Consider the following 6,877-nt stretch of genomic DNA (forward strand, 5'->3'; position numbering starts at 1 on the left):
AATGAGGGCATTGCAAGATATTAAGTGTGGGAAGGGGTTAAATTATTTCGGATTTTAAAAATTTTTGATTTAAACACTTGGTTACCATTAAAAATACTAGTAACGTAGTAGTTGTATTAGAATCTAGTGCTCTCTGATAACAAAGAACAACCCTAGTCTTATATACTGACTACCCAATTCTAGTAAATTTTTTCAAAATTTTCAATTAAATGAACTCAAAATCATGTTTATACATATTTATGAACGATAAACCTAGGTATTAACACCGAAATTATTGTTACCTCGGAAATGACATAAATTGAGAAACAAACCAAAATGTTAGAATTCATTTAAAATGGAACAGAGGACAATAAAAAGGCAAATAAAAGAAAATAAAAGCCAAGTGTGGGAAAATTTACCAAGTTATCTTAAACATATGTTGTGATGACCCGGGAATTTCTGATCAAATTTAAACTTTAATCTTTATATGTTTCCGAAACGATAAGCAAAAATCTGTAATGTTGAGTCTAGAAAGTTTTGAATTCTATAATTATGTAATCAATTACCCTTTGACTATGCTTGACGATCCACGAACAGTTGCGTGTAAATAAATATGTAAATAAATATATATATATATATATAAATATAAACACATGTGTATATATAATAATGTGAAAGAATAAAATACAAATTTATCAGTGGAATTAAATGTATAAAATAATAAACAGAATAATTGAGTTACTTGAAGATATATAAATATGATTATTATAATGTTGTATTATATATGAAGTGTGTAAATAATAAATATTCAATAAAAATTATTATATAAGATATCCTACGAATTATTACATAAGTATAACACAACAAATATAAATATAGTTGTTATGATAATATTGTTATTACTTTCAGTAATAATATCAATATCAGTAGTATTAATATAGTTACATTTACTATAAAATAATACAATCTATTATTATCTTTATTAATATAATTATTATCATTTTTATGATTTTATTATTTAACAATTCTGATATAATAATTATTGATATTATTATTATTAACTATTGATATTAATTTAATTATATCGATTATAGAAGTCAAGATGGGGTACGTTTCTGTTTGCTTTCACCATCAATATTTCTGTCAAATTGTTACTATCTGCAAAAGTTGATTTACAATCATATTCCATACAGATACAAAATCGGTTGAGTGTAACTATCTGTTTTATTTCTTTATTCATCTGATTAACAAATCCTTGTACTTCCTGTCTGCCATCGATCTCATTTCACTATAATAGAACCAAATACAGTTAAAGGTCACGAGCCTTATTATTTGATTTTATTCAATTTTTCTTCTGATTTATTTGATTCTGTCAGAAGATTGTTATACATCCAAATCAAGTCTTAATACAAACAAAATTCAATCACCTTATACTACTGCATCAAATATTCGATTACCATCTTTGATACAGCCATTCATATATACAATTGAGGAATTAAAAACAGAAATTAACGAAACCAAAACTCACTAGATTATCACCCATCCTTTCTTCATCTCTCTTATTATCTCTCTCCACTTTCTTTTTCTTCCTTTTGTTGAAGTCGCGAAACCGTCATCGAACCACACCACCTTTCTTCCTTCCTTTCTTTTCTTTGTACAATCGATCAAGCCATTTGTTTTCCCTACTGGCCAAATGTTTCTGTACGAAACCAAAATGAACCAAATATTATAAATGTTTCTTATTTCTTCTTTTCGATTGATATAGCTGCTATCATATTTATATTCTATTTGAATAAACCAAACCCGCCACCCTACAACGCGTACACCATAACATCATTATTAATCACCTCCACGACAACATCAAACACCCTTGAACCACCATAACCGAGAACCACCTTAACCGCTACAATCTTCATCATTATCTCTCTCTCTCTCTCTCTAAATACCTCTCCTAATCTCGTTTAAAAAAAACCACAACTTAAATACGTAAAAGAGATACATGTGGGATATTTAAAACAAAAATGGCCGACAAGTCATGGTTTATTTGCTAAACACTCAGCGACTTGTTTGATTTTTTTTATGCTACGATTTAAAAGAGTAGGTTGCCACCTTTCTTTTTCTTTTCCCTTGTTGTTGACACTTACTCATGAAAGAGTCCCACAACCCTTTGTTTGATGTTACATTTTATTTAATTTTGGATAAAGGCGATCCCCACCAAACCTAATAAACATTCAGCAGCTGGTCATGTAATTATACAATGAATTTTTTTTTTGCTTGTTCGTGACCCACTCCCATCGAAAATATTCCCCAACAAATCTCACTTTAATTAGTAGTTTGTTCTTTTCCTTTTTGACTACTTTTATTCCATGTGGTAAAGCCTTGATAGATCTAGTATGAAACAAGTTTTTAATAGTTCTGTTAATGTGATGAGCTGGTGAACAAATCAAATGGGTATGATTGTGGAAGAAGTTGTTGGAAGATTTTGATTCGCAAGAATTCCAAATGGTTGTGTTTCGTGAATTGATAAAGGGATTAGCGATTGGTATTATGATTATGATTTAAGAAAACAGTAAACGTAAAACTATAATAATAATTATGATTAGGATGAGAAGAAGAAGAATACTGAAATCTTATTTTTTTTGAAAAAAAAAACAAAAATCGAATTTAAAGATTTTTAACATTCTAATTACGTTTCATTACAGAAAAGCTAAAAAGCTTAGATGGTTGAGAGTGTTTGCATGGAACGAAAGGCCTAGGGTTCGAAACCAGGCTAGAGCATTTTTTTTTAGAAAAAGAAGAAATAGGAACAGAAGGTATACGGGTTATATAAATTGAAGTTCACAAATAATCAAATAAACAGAATTGGAGGGATGGTGTGGTGGTGTTTCGAGTTAACGAGAGGTTTGGAGTTCGAACCTTGGCAATGGCCTTCTATTTTTTTTTTAGCCTACTTCATGAGAGGTAGTAATCTTGTTATTTTATTATTATTATTATTATTATTATTATTATTATTATTATTATTATTATTATTATTATTATTATTATTATTATTATTATTATTATTATTATTAGTACAATGATCCTTATTATAAATATTATATGTAATGTTATATTATATATATATATATATATATATATATATATATATATATATATATATATATATATATATATATATATATATATATTATCATTACTACCAAATACAACTATTATTAATATTATTACTTATAAGTAATATTAAATAAAAGTAAGAAATTATTTACATTAACAATCTTATTATATATATATATAATAACCATTTTTAAACATATATACAAATTAAATATATAATATATAAGGTTATAATATATGAAATTGCTCAATTACGAGTATATGTTTTAACGTATATATAAATAATATAGGTTCGTGAATTCAAGGCCAACCCTATACTTGTTCAATGTCGTTCTATGTATTTTTACTATAAAATACATTAGGTGAGTTTCATTTGCCCTTTTTACTCTTTACATTTTTGGGCTGATAATACATGCAAATGATTTATTAACTGTTTTACAATATTTATATGTGTGAGTTTCATTATTCCCTTTTTATATACATTTTTGGGCTGAGAATACATGCAAATACTTTATTAACTATTTTACAATATTTATATGTGTGAGTTTCATTTGCCCTTTTTACTCTTTACATTTTTGGGCTGATAATACATGCAAATGCTTTATTAACTGTTTTACAATATTTATATGTGTGAGTTTCATTATTCCCTTTTTATATACATTTTTGGGCTGAGAATACATGCAAATGCTTTATTAACTGTTTTACAATATTTATATGTGTGAGTTTCATTTGCTCCCCTTTTAAATGCTTTTGCAATATATATTTTTGGGACTGAGAATACATGCGCTGCTTTTATAACTGTTTTACGAAATAGACACAAGTACTTAAAACTACATTTTATGGCTGGATTATTAAATCGAATATGCCCCTTTTTAGTCTGGTAATCTAAGAATTAGGGAACAGACACCCTAATTGACGCGAATCCTAAAGATAGATCTATTGGGCCCAACAAGCCCCATCCAAAGTACCGGATGCTTTAGTACTTCGAATTTATCATGTCCGAAGGGAGTCCCAGAATGATGGGGATATTCTATATGCATCTTGTTAAGGTCGGTTACCAGGTGTTCAATCCATATGAATGATATTTTGTCTCTATGCATGGGACGTATGTTTATGAGAAATGGAAATATGAAATCTTGTGGTCTATTAAAATTATGAAATGATTATTTATGCTAAACTAATGAACTCACCAACCTTTTGGTTGACACTTGAAAGCATGTTTATTCTCAGGTACGAAAGAAATCTTCCGCTGTGCATTTGATCATTTAAAAGATATTACTTGGAGTCATTCATGACATATTTCAAAAGACGTTGCATTCGAGTCATTGAGTTCATCAAGATTATTATTAAGTCAATTATATTTGGATATATTATGAAATGGTATGCATGTCTGTCAACTGTCGATGTAAATGAAAGTTTGTCTTTTAAAAACGAATGCAATGTTTGTAAAATGTATCATATAGAGGTCAAGTACCTCGCGATGTAATCAACTATTGTGAATCGTTTATAATCGATATGGACTTCGTCCGGATGGATTAGGACGGGTCCTTTCAGTTGGTATCAGAGCGGTGGTCTTAGTGAACCGGGTCTGCATTAGTGTGTCTAACTGATAAGTCGTTGAGATGCGTTAGTGAGTGTGGACTTCGACTGTGTCTGCATGTCAAAAGTTTTGCTTATCATTTTTGCCGGAAATCATTTGCTTATCATCCTTAGTAAATTACATGCTTATTATTCTTAGTCTAGACACATCTTATTGCATTGACTGCATGAATAGTGTATAGACAAAAATTCATATCTTAGCATATCTGCTATTGTTACCTTTGCCTGACAGATTCCGTAGATTCTTCCGTAACTTATGAGATTTTAGTATTATATATGCATATATAAATTATGTATTGTAGGGTACTAATCTACATCCTATAATCTATTTCTTGTTGAAAATCCATCATCTGATCGTACGAGATGAATCCATCAACCAGTTCGAATTCCTCGGATTCCGACAGCTATTCCGATACGGAGTTTCACCTGTCAGCGTCCCCAGAATGAATCAACCAATCAGTCATCCCTAATTTATCTGATGGGTTAGTAGTCGACTTAATCAATGGAGATGCGAAGAAGGAAATCCCTTCCACCAACCGAATTCACCTCTTGGCGAAGAACCTGAAGCACTTACCGGTGAACCAGTTCGAAACACCATATTCACTTTCATTTCCAGAGTAGCTCGACACAATTATATATTCTATCCACAATTCTAAACCTTATTCATTCGCTCGTTCCAACCGACAATCATCCCGGAATAATAGAAGAAGTCAACAAACTTCGCGCTCGAAAAAATAAATTTGGAGAATATGGTGCAAAATGTACTAGCTTCAGCAACATCACCGGCACCAACAGTACCATCAGTAACAGCACCAGTACCATCAAAAATCTATGCCTCAACATCTCATTCTGTACCTCGAGTATAATCATCGTTCTACGTATCGTTCTACATCGATTATCTTCATTCTTCATGACGATTATGTAATCTCTAATTTCTTAGAGATAATGTATTCTAGTTCTAACGATAAATCAAATGAGTTTAATAGCAAATTAACTCATTAAATCCATGATTACATCTGAAGAAAATATATATGTATATATATATATTTTTTTTTTCATAAAGATTGTAATTAAAAATTCTTTCGTACAAATTGTTAATGGTGAAAATATTTTAACGGGTAGGTAATACCCTAGAAATATTTAGATTTCGCATTAATAAGTTACACCGTGCATTCTTCGAATTTGAATCAACGATCATTTACTATCCTATTTACAACCACCGATATACATATCCGTCAACACAGAGTAACCATTTTTAATCAATTTCATATTTGGATTTTGACCTATCAGAATCCAACAAGTGGCATAATGAAGAAAACATTTGACAGAATAAAATTTGTTAGAAACAAATAATTTAACTTTGAGTAATTTTGTTAAGAATCCACGCTAACTGTTCCTAGCTAATTATTCCTAGATAACTAATTACATTTTATTTATCGCAATTTAATTATCGCAATTTACGTTCTCGCAATTTTATTTATCGTCATCTAATTTCTGTTATTTACTTTACGCATATTATTTATCGTCGTTTAATTTCTGTTATTTATTTTTACGCACTTTAAATATCGGGAAACGTATACAAGGTTTTGACATATCATATCGACACATCTATATATATTATTTGGAATCACCATAGACACTCTATATGCAGTAATGATCGAGTTCTCTATACAGGGTTGAGGTTGATTCTCAAATAATATATATACTTTGAGTTGTGATCGAGTCTGAGACATGTACACGGGTCACGATACATATTAATTAATTCGAATATTATGTATTAAACTGTATATGAATTATTGGACTGTCAATGTGGACTATCGACTGTGGACTAATAATATTGGACAATTAAAATGAATTAAAATATTGATTATAACATATGAAACTAAACAATTCTTCAAGTTTGCCACTTGATTTCATCTTAAACCTCATTTGTATCTTCACGATTACATTCTGCGTTCAAACCTTTCATGATTCTTGAAAACACCTCAATCGATAGGATGAATCAACCGCACTTCATTTACAGAAGGAAAGAGTTATGCATATAGTTATGCACCTGAGAAACTCTCGGCAACTGAGTAAAAGTTTAACACGTAACTGAAAGGACCCGTTCATATACATTATAAACGATTCACAATAGTTGATTACATCGCGAGGTATTTGACCTCTATATGATACATTTTACAAA

This window comes from Rutidosis leptorrhynchoides, chromosome 2 (assembly GCF_046630445.1).
Source record: "Rutidosis leptorrhynchoides isolate AG116_Rl617_1_P2 chromosome 2, CSIRO_AGI_Rlap_v1, whole genome shotgun sequence".
Lineage (NCBI taxonomy): Eukaryota > Viridiplantae > Streptophyta > Magnoliopsida > Asterales > Asteraceae > Rutidosis > Rutidosis leptorrhynchoides.